The sequence below is a fragment of the Silene latifolia genome, chromosome 9, assembly GCF_048544455.1.
Source record: "Silene latifolia isolate original U9 population chromosome 9, ASM4854445v1, whole genome shotgun sequence".
Lineage (NCBI taxonomy): Eukaryota > Viridiplantae > Streptophyta > Magnoliopsida > Caryophyllales > Caryophyllaceae > Silene > Silene latifolia.
In genome coordinates this window covers 209,484,794-209,498,073 of record NC_133534.1, presented here as the reverse complement: position 1 = coordinate 209,498,073, position 13,280 = coordinate 209,484,794, and the positions used below count along the sequence as shown (strand labels likewise).

The 13,280-nt window shown below is 38.1% G+C and overlaps 1 pseudogene; it reads left to right on the top strand.

The window, feature by feature from the left end:
• The window catches only part of LOC141600402 (6-phosphofructo-2-kinase/fructose-2,6-bisphosphatase-like), a 101,844-nt pseudogene that overhangs the window by 77,843 nt on the left and 10,721 nt on the right, over nucleotides 1–13,280 (top strand).

Below are 13,280 nucleotides of genomic sequence, written 5' to 3'. Positions count from 1 at the left end.
GCCACCGGGATTCGAGAAAGGAGGATCGACTAAGGTTTGTAAGTTGTTGAAATCGTTATATGGGCTTAAACAAGCTTCTCGTAATTGGTTTGCCAAATTGACTGATTCATTAACAAGGTATGGTTTCCTCCAATCTATGGCCGATTACTCGCTATTTACTTATAATAAAGATGGAGTTTTTATTGGGATTTTGGTGTATGTGGATGATATGATAATTGTGAGTGATAGCGAGGAAGCGAGTAACTGTCTCAAACTCTTCCTTGACCGTAGTTTTGGCATTAAAGACCTTGGAAGGCTAAAATATTTTCTGGGAATTGAAGTAGCTTCCGGTTCCAAAGGTATTTTTCTTAGCCAACGAAAATATGCGTTAGAAATTATTAAGGAGGCAGGATTGGAAGGAGCAAAACCAGTTGATGTACCGATACAACCAAATCATCAATTGGCCTTGGCAGAAGGCGAATTATTGCGTGATCTCATGAAGTATCGACGATTAGTGAGTCGACTCATTTATTTGACCATTACAAGACCCGACTTGGTCTATGTAGTTCATATTTTGTCACAGTTTGTCCACGCCCCAAGAAAAGAACATTTGGATGCCGTCTTAAGAGCTATAAGATATATTAAAGGGAGTCCGGGAAATGGAATTGTGATAGAACGAGATAGTGATCTATTATTGCGTGGATACTCGGATTCCGATCACGCAAGATGTCCATTAATAAGACGGTCTCTGACCGGATACTTTGTGAAGCTGGGGAACTCGCCGATTTCTTGGAAAGCGAGAAAACAAACGACAGTTGCCAAGTCAAGCGCAGAGGCGGAATATCGAGCTTTGGGTGCGGTTACTAGTGAGGTGATATGGATTAAATCCTTTCTTGCGTCTCTTGGGATTGATCATCGGTCGCCAGTTGAGTTGTTTTGCGACAATACGTCCGCTTTAAGTATTGCCAAAAACCCCGTTTTCCATGATCGCACCAAGCATATCGAAGTGGATTGTCACTTTATACGTCACCACATTGTGAACAAGACAATTTCGACCTCCTATATACGAAGTAAAGATCAAATTGCCGACATCTTTACAAAGGCATTAGGAGGTGAAGCTTTTCGGTTTCTTCGATCCAAGTTGGGCATTAGCTTGCCAAGTGCTCCAACTTGAGGGGGAGTGTGAAACGATATTCCCGTATTATATCGTATATATTATGTGTATAATATCTAAACTAATTTAGGGTATTGTATATTGGGTTTCCTCTTTTATAGGCTTTAGTTAGGGATTGCTTCCTAGCCTTTCTGTATTTAAGCGATGTATTGCCTCTGCATATTGATTATCAATAACATAACAATTCTTCCTTTTCTCTTGTGTCAACAATTTATCAGGTACCTTCCAGGGCGTATTGTATTTTTCTGTTTGTGGCTTTACATTCGCTTCTAACTCTTAATTTGGTATAGAGGAAAGACTGGATTTTAATTGTATGAAATGAATTTCTAGCTGGTTAATTACTTGCCTATCATGAAGTTAAGGGAGTTTGACACTAAAATTGATTTTCAGGTGAATACTCATTTGACTCCTCGTCCAATACTGCTTACTAGGCATGGTGAAAGTAGATACAATGTCAGAGCCAGAATAGGTGGTGATTCTGTTTTAAGGTACATCTATTATTTATTTTATGTGTTTTGCGTTGTGGTTTTCATTTAAATAAATTGTATCACTTGTGAATCACTTTCTGTCATGACTTCATCCCTCACTGCCTAGCTTGATCTTAGCTATATCTGTCAACCAAGTTCTCAGTTTTAAATCTACTTATTGAATACCGGCCCGCTTCCTATTCACTAAAATTGTAACATTTTCTTCATTTGGTATATTAAGCGGAATTGCTACATTCCTATTTTGGTCATATTTTTGTGTAAAGTGACACTACTTTATTGGGTTAGACCAATCTCCATCTCACTACCTTAATATTTGCTCATGAGGTAGTATATTATTTGGTACACTAAATCAATACAGGTCTTTGTTTGATTTGTCTTAGCATGTTATTCAATTGCGTTATACTTCCTCCATTCAACTCCACTCTACCATATTTCCTTTTTCATCCATTCAACTCCACTCTACCACTTTCCATAAAAAGCAAGTAAAATGACCCTTTTATCCTCATGACAAACAATTATTTACACAAAATGCCATTAGTTGGCCCACATAATTACCCACTTTATGCACAAATTAATCATCCATCCCATTTTCCATTGTACTTTTATTACTACTTTATTATTTTCTTAACATTTGTGCGAATTGTACTATGGTAGAGTGGAGTTGAATGGAGGAAGTAGATAGTGTTCACGTTAATGGTTGCAAGTATGACTTGATGACATAAAATGTTGCCGTTTAGCGTGATCTGTTTTGCATTCGTCAGACTATGTTTATCCACAGACTGAATGTGAGTCTTAACAACAGTAAAAAGGACCCACTTTACCATTAAGATTTAACTCAGACTCTCTTATTTATTCCACTTTATCCCTCAAACTTATCAAAAATCTCAACAACAGTAAAAGACCCCACTTTTACACAAACAAAACACTATTTCCGGGTCTTAAAGTGAGTCTTGGAAATCCAAGACCCTCTCTAAGATTTTGCTACAGTATTGTTAGCTTTATGCATGGATTTGGCAAATCTCATGCTCAGACTCTTGCTCAGACCCATGCTCATACCCGGTTAAACATAGCCTCATATCAGTTGCTTTGGTGTTGTGTCAGCCTATCAGCCTCGTGCAGGCCTAGAATCATCTATCTAGAATTTGACTTTATCAGCCAACTGTTGTTTGTTTGACAGCTACATGTATTGAAATGGGCACAATAAGCTGAAAATTCTTTAGTTGTAGGATAGGCTGAAAGCTATTACTCCCTTTATTCCCTTAAATTCCTTAATTTGCTTCTAGAGTAATGTTGCAAGAGATGGAAAATATGTGAGAGAACATGTGGTCCACTCTCACATTAGTTTTTCTTGTTATATGTAGTGAATACATTTGTATGTTTTGGAAAATAAAATTTCATGATTCGAAACTAATCGGAGTGGCATAGTCCCGTGTAGAGTTGGCAAAGGCTGTACTGACCTAAGGAACCCAACCAAACTGCCGATCACCTAACCTGACAAAATCCTAAAATTTGGTGAACTGGAGCCGACCCAACTTGAGATTAAACCAATAACTAATAACATCGTTGTTTCTCCATATTAGAAATTCCTGAAATGAAATATCTATATCTGATCCAAATTTTTCGGATATCCATAAAAAAATAATCAGATTGGGTGCGATCCATTGGATATCCGTATTTCAGATTTTACTTGAGTAATTAAGATTGAAACAATATTGTATTCCTCATCTTGCATGATTTTCTTTTGTTTCCCTACTCCAGTTTCAATAAAAGTTTTATTAAATGTCACTTACTTGTTTTTATATTGTAACCCTTTTTTTTACGTAATTGCTAATTCTTGCGCACAATTTACTCAATCCCGCGCATTTTTTCCCTTTATTCCGGGTATACCCCTCTCATTTCTCACCCCACTAAGAAAAAAAACAAGAGAGAATTAAAACCCCCAAAAATGAGAAATGCCAATATACACCCCCATCCTCACCCCCGGCACCCTCCCCACCACCCCTCCCAGCGCCACCGGCCACCTAGTTAACGTCTCTCCCACCACTCCGCGAAATCCACCAGCAGATCTAGGGTTTCCGAGGGTCTTGGTGGTCACCGCTGATTGACCGCTCTAATGGTTGGGTGTGCCAACCATTAATCGTCATTTTCTTTTTCTATTGCTAATCTTTAATCTCATTGCACCGTGTTGTTCCATCATCCAATTAGATCAATCAATCAAAAGTGGAGCATCAAGTAATACATAAATGAAGCAATTGATTTACAAATAGTGGGTGGCATTATCTTCACTGGCCCCCCTGTTCTTCACAGCGCACAACCGCTGTTCTTAGCTGTGCTAGAAAGACGACACGACAGAGGCTGCAATGGTCGAAGGCAAGAACTTGACACAACAGATGTCGAGGGGTTATGGCGGCATCGAGGGATTGTGGCGGCGTCGATTGGTTGTGTAGCAGGCGCACGCGTATGGGTCGAGCGCAGGAAGAGGTGGTCGGCGCGTGGATGGGGGTGTGGAGGGGTGGTCAATTGACATTTCTCATTTTTTGGGGTTTTAATTCTCTCTTGTTTCTCTCTCTTGTGTCTCTCTTAGTGGGGTGAGAAATAAGAGGGGTATACTCGGAATAAAGGGAAAAATGCGCGGGATTGAGTAAATTGGCGTGCGGGATTTAGCAAGTCCCTTTTTTATGTTGTATTAAATAAAAGAGTCTAGTTCAGGAATTATATTTAAGACAGCGGTAAAAGAGTAAAAAATGCGAACAAATGGAACAATTTCGAAATAATAGTGAAACGTGGGAAAATTGTAACGATGACATTATAAGGACCACAATCTAAATACACTTATTAATCGCAAATTGGTTAAACTAGCAGAAAAATTAGTAAATAATTGTGAACCCCTACAATAACGGTAAGAAAAATACAATAAGAAAATGCGGCATACCAGGGGAATTAAGACTAGGACTGAAAAAGACAACAAATTAGTAAATAAATCTGGCCAGACTCTCGGGACAGTACAGTTCCGAAGAAGATTCGACATGCGGCAAGACAGTACGCATCCAAGACTCGAACGACAGATCGGAAGTCGAGAACCCACAATCGGCACGCATCCATGACTCGAACGACAGATCGGAAGTCGAGAACCCACAATCGGCAGGACAGTCCGAAAGAGGCGGAAGATATGAGCTAAACCCACAATCGGCAGGATAGTCCGAAAAGGGCGTAAAGATAAGTCAAGCAAAAAGGTATAGCATAAAGGCATTATCATAAGAATACGACTCACTACAAGTAAGTATTTACTTTCATACTTCTAACATAATAATAAATAATTCATTTCATAATTAGTCATGCCGGTTAAATAAAATATAACAAGCAATAATGAATAGTTTACGTCATGTGAAATTTACGGAACGAAATGGAAACACGCACAAGTGACTCATTTATGAGCCCACGGTGAGGTGTGAGAGAAATAGTGGTCAACAACAAAAAAAAAAGAATTATATAAGTGTAAGACATAAAATGGTTGTGTGTTGTCAAAATCGGGTTGGTCCGAATTAATCTAGGTTCAAAAGTGAAATGTGACGGTCTTATGCTAGACGGGAATATGTCTGAAATCTATATTAACTTAAGACGGAAAACTATCATCATTATTGTCACTATTATTACTATCCGACTAAAATACGTATTTTTTATATAAATTAAGCTTTAAAATATTACTTTTATAAAAATCATGTTTAAAATAAAATTAATAAAATTAAATAATTTGAAAATATAAATAAAACAATAGAATGGTTAATTAAATTATAAATGCTAAAAATGGGAAATTCGCGGGTGTTACAATAATAGAATTAATTTTTTTTATCCGATGGGATATCACTAATGTGACTGATCCACATAACAAAAAATTAGATGGGATATCCGATCCAAACATAACTTTCGGATTGAATGTAAAAAATTCCGGATCTGATTTGGACTGGAAATTGTATCTGTTTGGATAATTGGAATTTTCGCTCAAGTTCTACTCATAATGATTCATCCATCTCATAACGAATGAACTTGGGGGTCGTTTGGTTCATTCCTTAGGAATGGAATGGATTGGAATGAGAAACCATAGAAGTATGTGGTTCTAATTCCATACCTTTCAAAACATGTTTGGTTCATTAGAAAAATAAACATAAAGGAATGGAGTTTGAGGGGGTGTTTGGTAAACGGCGGATTGGGAAATTTTCAGCATATTCAAGGCTTTTAGCATGTTTGACTCACCAATCTACTATTTTGAGTGTTTGGTAAATGACATATTGAAAGAGTAGATTGGAGCTCAATCTACTGTTTTCCAATATGTTGCTCTACCCAGCATATTCACATTAGTAGATTGTGAAATATGAATCCGTCAACAATCTACACATAGATACAACAATCTATTAAACAAAATCTGCTAATTACCAAACACTTCTACTAAATCTGCTAATTGAAATATACTAGTCAAACCTGTTAATCCAATCTGTCATTTATAATCTGCTTGACCAATCTGCTTCTGCTAATATCAATCTATAGAGAGGAGGTGGGTATGGGATTCCAAGGGGTTGGGGTGGAATGAGAATCCATCGGGATTCTAACTCCATTCCAAAATACCCCAACCAAATATTAGAATGAGTAGAATCCATTGACGGCATTCTTAAGTATTTTAACTTTAAATTAAAATAATGCACTAAAAATAAGGAAAAATTACAAACCACCACCATGTATTTGCGTATTTTTACAAATTACCACCACGAATTTGCCTTTTTACAAATAACCCCCTAACTCCACTCTATACTCCCCGATCGCCACCGTATTTTGAGCCCGGTATGATTTTTCTTATTTTCCGACTTGTTAAATGACAATTTACGCGTAATTCCAAGATTGCCCTCATTTCCCCCAATTCATCACCCAAATAACACAATATTTTCCCCAATCCAATTAAGAATGTAACGCCCCGTAATTTCGGACCGCTAATATATTTCGGAAATAATTTATTAATCAATAAAATTTGATATTTAAGTATTTAAAGTGAAAATAATTCAAAGAAATATAGTTTTATTATATTTTGAAGAAAAGTATTTATTTTGATAGTTTCGAGATGCTTAAAAATAGTTTAAACCGTGTAAAACTTTTTATTTCGAAATAAGGGCGTATCGGGGGGAAAATGACAATTCTTTTGAACGTTGGGTAAATGAATTTGGAAATGGGTCGTATGAATACTCAATTTTCTTGTAATCTCGTGTTTAAAAACTTTGGTCTTGTCGGAATTTGCATTTGACCTACGGTTTTAATTATTATCGAAACAAGTCAAAACCGACTCGAAAAATCCCGACTCAAACCCGCTCTTTCCTTTCTTTCTCTCCTTTCCCGCGGACCACACCCCCTTCCTTTCATTTTTCTGATTTTTTCCCTTCTATCATCTTCCTTAACATTTCCAAATCACCATTTTTATACATTCAAGCTAGAAATCCTCATAACTTTTGCATTTCTTATCGGTTTTTCGCATAATTTATATTTCCGGAATCCTCTCGTCGAGATCTACAACTTGGTATAATTTAATTTCAGTTTTCTTGAAGTTGTTTTAAGACGAATTTTGGGTAAAATTCGGTATTTATATTTCTTTGAATTATTTTCACTTTAAATACTTAAATATCAAATTTAAGTCTCCCTTTTCTATTTTGGGTTTGTATCTTTACATTTTCTTATCGTTAGCTATGTATGTAAATTAGTTCGTTAGCATTGCAGGTTTTGGCACCCGCCTCTTGGGAATGTTGGAAATGTTGTGATTGGTTTAGAAAAATTTTTGAAATTACAGGTTTTTGGCTAGTTGAACCAATTACAAACATATCCTGTCAGTTTTTCTGTAGAATTTACGCCTTTATTTAACGCTATTTTTTTAAGGGTGTCACAGTGACTCGAAGTTACTCCCCACTGAATTGTGGCTTTCGTGTTTGTATAAAATGCGATTGACAGGTTGTTGATGCTTTGTTGGGATCACAGACGAGCTAGTGAGCAAGGAACCTTGGACCTAGTTTTGGCTATTCTTATAGTAAACCTTTTAAATTTTGGGTTTGTATATAATTTGAAGGGACATATGTCTCCCTTTTCTATTTTTGGTTTGTATCATTCTATTTTCTTATATAGCTATGGCATGTAAAGAAGTTCGTTAGCATTGCAGGTTTTGGCACCCGCCTCTTGGAAATGTTGGAAATGTTGTGATTGGTTTAGAAATTTTTTTGAAATTACAGGTTTTTGGCTAGTTGAACCAATTACAAACATATCCTACCAGTTTTTCTGTAGAATTTACGTAATTAGTTAAGGCTAGATTTAAGGGTGTCACAGTTGGTTTCAGAGCCTATTGCTCCCGACGCACGTTTGTGTACCCCCACTTAAAAATTACTTGACCTTTAAATAATAAACTAGAGAGATGGGTAGGATGGGTAGAATTAGGATTTTATGTGGTAGTCTGTTTGTGATTGCTAATTGATAGGTACTAATTAAATTTTTCCCTTTTGTAAGATGGCTCCGCCAAGAAGAGACATTGATGATGCTATCTTACTAGTTCTTACTCAAATTCTCCAAAACCAACAAAATCAACAGAATCAACAAGCTCCTCTTCCTCCTCCACCCGAGGGTACTCCGCACACCTATACTTGGGTGGCTAACCAATTAACCCGAATCAACACTCCCACTTATGGTGGAGAGATTGATCCAGCTGCTCTTACAGGGTGGTTTCGGGAGTTGGAGAAAAGCTTTACACTGTATGATGTCAAGGAGGAACATAAAGTGAAGCTAGCCTCTCACTTCCTAGTACGAGAAGCAGACCGGTGGTGGTCCATGACTGGGCCTACCGTTTCAGCTGAACCGGGATTTGACTGGGTACGTTTCAAGGAGTTAGTGGAGGCCCGTTTCTATCCGCAAGAGCTGAAACAACAGAAGTTGAAGGGATTCATGGAGTTGAAGCAAGGAAGCCTTCCAGTTCAGACCTTCACCGATAGATTCAATGAGTTGGCTCATTATGCCACTAGGTTGGTGAAGGATGACAACGAAAAAGCCTTCTTTTATCTTGAAAAGCTCTCCCCTAAGATCAAAAGCATGGTCCGTCGGGATTCCACTAGCTTTGTTTCAATTTACAACGATGCTTTGTGGGCTGAAAATTCCCTAAAAGACATTGAAAATGAAGCTCGTGCAACTAGTTCTAGTCTTGGCAAGAGGCCTTTATATCCCTCTTCCAGGCCCTTTACTCCTTCACCTAAGTTCATCTCATCTCCCTCTGACCCAAACAAGAGAAGATTTGTTTCTAATGTGCAAGTTAACCGGGGTGGTCAATCTTCAGCTTTTCATGACAATAAGGGTACTAAAGACCGAGTGTGCTATAACTGCAAGAAACCAAAGACACCCCCCTGGTAAGTGCTTTGTTGATCCTATCATATGCTTTTCTTGTAACAAACCGGGCCACAAGGCCAATGTTTGCCCGGAGAGGAAGGTGACGGCTCCTACTGCTCCTATCGCCCCAGTGAGGCCAGTAAGGCCAGTGAGGCCGAAGGGCCGTATCTTTGTCATGAGCCGAGCTGAAGCTGAGGCACATCCTGATATCATTACCGGTACATTTTCTATTTTTGATGCTCCTTGTTTGGTACTATTTGATACGGGTGCCTCTTTATCTTTTATTTCAATGAAACTCTCCGCTAAATTATCACTTGAATCATCACAAGAAGAAAGTACATCTATATCTTTACCCTCTGGGGATGTCTTTTCCTGTTCTAAAATCTATCCGGAAGTTCCTATTTCTATTATGGGATCTATATTTCCAGCAAATCTTTTCCAATTTCCACTTGAAGAATTTGATGTCATTTTGGGCATGAATTGGTTACATACTTATCATGCTCGATTTGAATGTCGAGATCAGAAAATAATTCTTACAAGCCCTTCAGGTCACCGTGTGTCTTATCAAATGGTTAAAAGACAAACCGGTACTAAATTAATTTCTGCTATGAAGTTTATCAATGCAATGAAAAAGGGTCATCAAGCCTTTTTGTGTGTGGTGACTACTTCTGATTCTTCTTCTCTGCCTCCTAAAGAGAACATTCCAGTAGTATGTGAATTTCCCGATATTTTTCCTGATGAGCTACCGGAATTCCTCCCGAAAGGGAAGTTGAATTTGCTATTGATCTTATTCCCGGTACCGCCCTATTGCTAAAGCTCCTTATAGGTGGCACCGTCTCGAAATGAAAGAGTCAAGACTCACCGGATGATTTGATTGCCAAAGGTTTTATCCGACCTAGCTCTTCGCCTTGGGGTGCCCCTGTTCTCTTTGTAAGAAAGAAGGATGGATCTATGCGATTATGCATAGATTATCGTGAACTTAACCGAGTTACTATCAAGAATAAATATCCTCTTCCTAGAATTGATGATCTTTTCGACCAACTCCGAGGTGCTTCTACTTTTTCTAAAATTGATCTTCGTTCGGGCTATCATCAAATTCCAGTCCGAGAAGCTGATGTTCTTAAAACCGCCTTCAGTACGAGATATGGTCATTTCGAGTTTACGGTGATGCCATTCGGTTTGACCAATGCTCCAGCAGTATTCATGGATCAGATGAACCGTACTTTCAGAGAACACCTCGACAAATGCGTTGTAGTGTTCATTGATGACATCTTGATCTATTCTAAATCTGAAGAAGAACATGTCCAACACCTTCGTGTTATTTTAGAGATTCTGCGCCGTGAAAAATGGTATGCTAAATTCTCTAAATGTGAATTCTGGTTACCTAAAGTGACCTTCCTTGGGCATGTTATTTCAAAAGAGGGTGTTATGGTAGATCCTGCCAAAATTGAAGCCGTTGTTGATTGGAAAAGCCCAACCAATGTTTCTGAAATCCGTAGTTTCCTTGGCTTGGCGGGTTACTATCGGCGTTTTGTGAAAGATTTTTCAAAGATTGCTAGGCCGATGACTCGATTCTTTGAAGAAAGAGTCTAAGTTTGTGTGGTCTGAAGAGTGTGAAAATGCCTTCCAGGAATTGAAAAAGAGGTTGACTACCGCTCCGGTGTTGACCTTACCTGAAGAAGGAGTGGACTTTGATGTATACTGTGATGCTTCTAAGCATGGTATAGGTTGTGTCTTGATGCAAAAAGGGAAAGTCATTGCGTATGCCTCTCGACAGCTTAGAGTTCATGAAGTTAACTACCCGACTCATGATCTTGAATTAGCTGCGGTGGTGCATGCTTTGAAGATTTGGAGACACTACCTCATTGGAGTCCATTGCAACATCTACACCGACCACAAAAGCCTGAAATATCTCTTTACCCAAAAAGAGCTGAACATGAGACAAAGAAGATGGTTAGAATTGGTGAATGACTATGATGCCAATCTAATTTATCACGAAGGAAAAGCTAATGTGGTGGCTGATGCTCTTAGCAGAAAATCCTGTCATTTTTTGAATTCTTTTCGGGACTTACCTCCTGAACTTGCTTTAGAACTTCAAAAATTGGGAGTAAGCCTTGTAAAAAGGGGCTCTCATCATCTTGATGCCATGTCACCAACCTCGACTTCCACCGTGAGATCCGTACTTGCCTTCCTAATGATCCTACTTTCATATCCATTCGAGCTAAAATTCAACTTGGGCAAGCTAAGGATTGTAAGATTGATGATGATGGGTATCTTCATTATCATGGTAGAATTTATGTTCCGAGTGCAGCTGATTTGAGAAAAAGAGTTCTTGATGAAGCACACCTTTCTCCTTACTCCATTCATCCGGGAGGTACCAAAATGTACAAAGATTTGAGATTACAATTCTGGTGGCCTAGGATGAAGATTGAAGTTATGGAGTATGTCAGTAAATGCCTCACCTGTTAGAAAGTAAAGATAGAGCATCAAAAGCCCGGGGGTTTGCTTCAACCCTTGGATGTTCCTCTTTGGAAATGGGAGTCTATATCCATGGATTTTGTGATGGCTTTACCCAGGACTTCCACTGGAAAGAATGCTGTTTGGGTGGTTGTGGACCGATTGACTAAGTGTGCTCGGTTTATTCCCATCAAAGAAACCCGGAGATTAGAAGTTCTAGCTCGTACCTATGTGGATGAGATAGTGCGCTATCATGGGGTTCCTAAAGATATAGTTTCAGATCGAGACCCTCGATTTTGTTCTCGTTTCTGGACTGCATTACAGGAGGCCTTGGGTAGTAAACTATTAATGAGCACTGCTTTTCACGCTGCCACTGATGGTCAAACTGAGAGAACAATTCAAACCTTAGAGGATCTTCTTCGTGCCTGTGCTTTAGATTTCCAAACTTCTTGGGAGAAATGTTTACCTCTGGTTGAGTTCTCTTATAACAACAGCTATCAAGCTTCCATTAAAATGGCACCATATGAAGCTCTGTATGGTAGAAAATGCCGTACTCCAGTCTGTTGGGATCAAACCCAAAATGTTCCAATGTTAGGACCTGATTTGGTGACCGAGTCCATTGAACAAGTTAAGATCATTCGGGAGCGGATGAAGGCCGCTCAGGACCGTCAAAAATCATATGCTGATATCCGTCGTCGACCACTTTCCTTTGAGGTTGATGATCAAGTATTCCTTAAAGTGTCACCTATGAAAGGGGTGAAACGGTTTGGCGTTAAAGGGAAGCTGAGCCCTAAATATATTGGACCTTTTCGGGTGATTGAAAAGATTGGTCCACCAATTGCATCGCTTAGAAGAATTGCCCCCAAATCTGAGCAAGGTTCACAATGTCTTCCATGTTTCTCAATTGAGGAAGTATATTAGTGACCCTAGCCATATCATTCAAGAAGAGATTCTTGAATTGGAGCCTAACTTGGTGGTTGAAGAAAGGCCAATTCGGATTCTTGAAAAAGCCGATAAGCAACTTAGGAGCAAAGTTGTACCTCTAGTCCGAGTTCTTTGGCGTTGTGGAAATGTCGAAGAAGAGACTTGGGAAACTGAAGCTTCTATGTTAGCTAAATATCCTGAATTATTCTCGTAAGGTATTCCTTTTCTTACTCTTTTTCCGAGTTACTAAGCCTTGTATAATCATAATTAGTAAAGATAGTATTCTTACTATAGAATTTTAAACTAAAAGTTTGAAAATGCTTTTATGATTTTCAATGGTTTTAACATTAGTGAATGTTAAATCTTGTTGTTGAAGACGTCCCAATAATGGGTTTTCTCATTTATTGGTGTAGTAATATTTTTATGTTTTGATATGAATGTGGATGTTCTTGCCTGATCAACAAGAGTATCACCGTTTCATTGAAAAGATACCTATATTTTCTAATAACTATAATTTCTCCTTCTAAGTTTCGAGGACGAAACTTTTTAAAAGGAGGGGTGATTGTAACGCCCGTAATTTGGAATCGTTAATATATTTCGGAAATAATTTATTAATCAATAAAATTTGATATTTAAGTATTTAAAGTGAAAATAATTCAAAGAAATATAATTTTATTATATTTTGAAGAAAAGTATTTATTTTGATAGTTTCGAGATGCTTAAAAATAGTTTAAACCGTGTAAAACTTTTTATTTCGAAATAAGGGCGTATCGGGGGGAAAATGACAATTCTTTTGAACGTTGGGTAAATGAATTTGGAAATGGGTCATATGAATACTCAATTTTCTTGTAATCTCGTGTTTA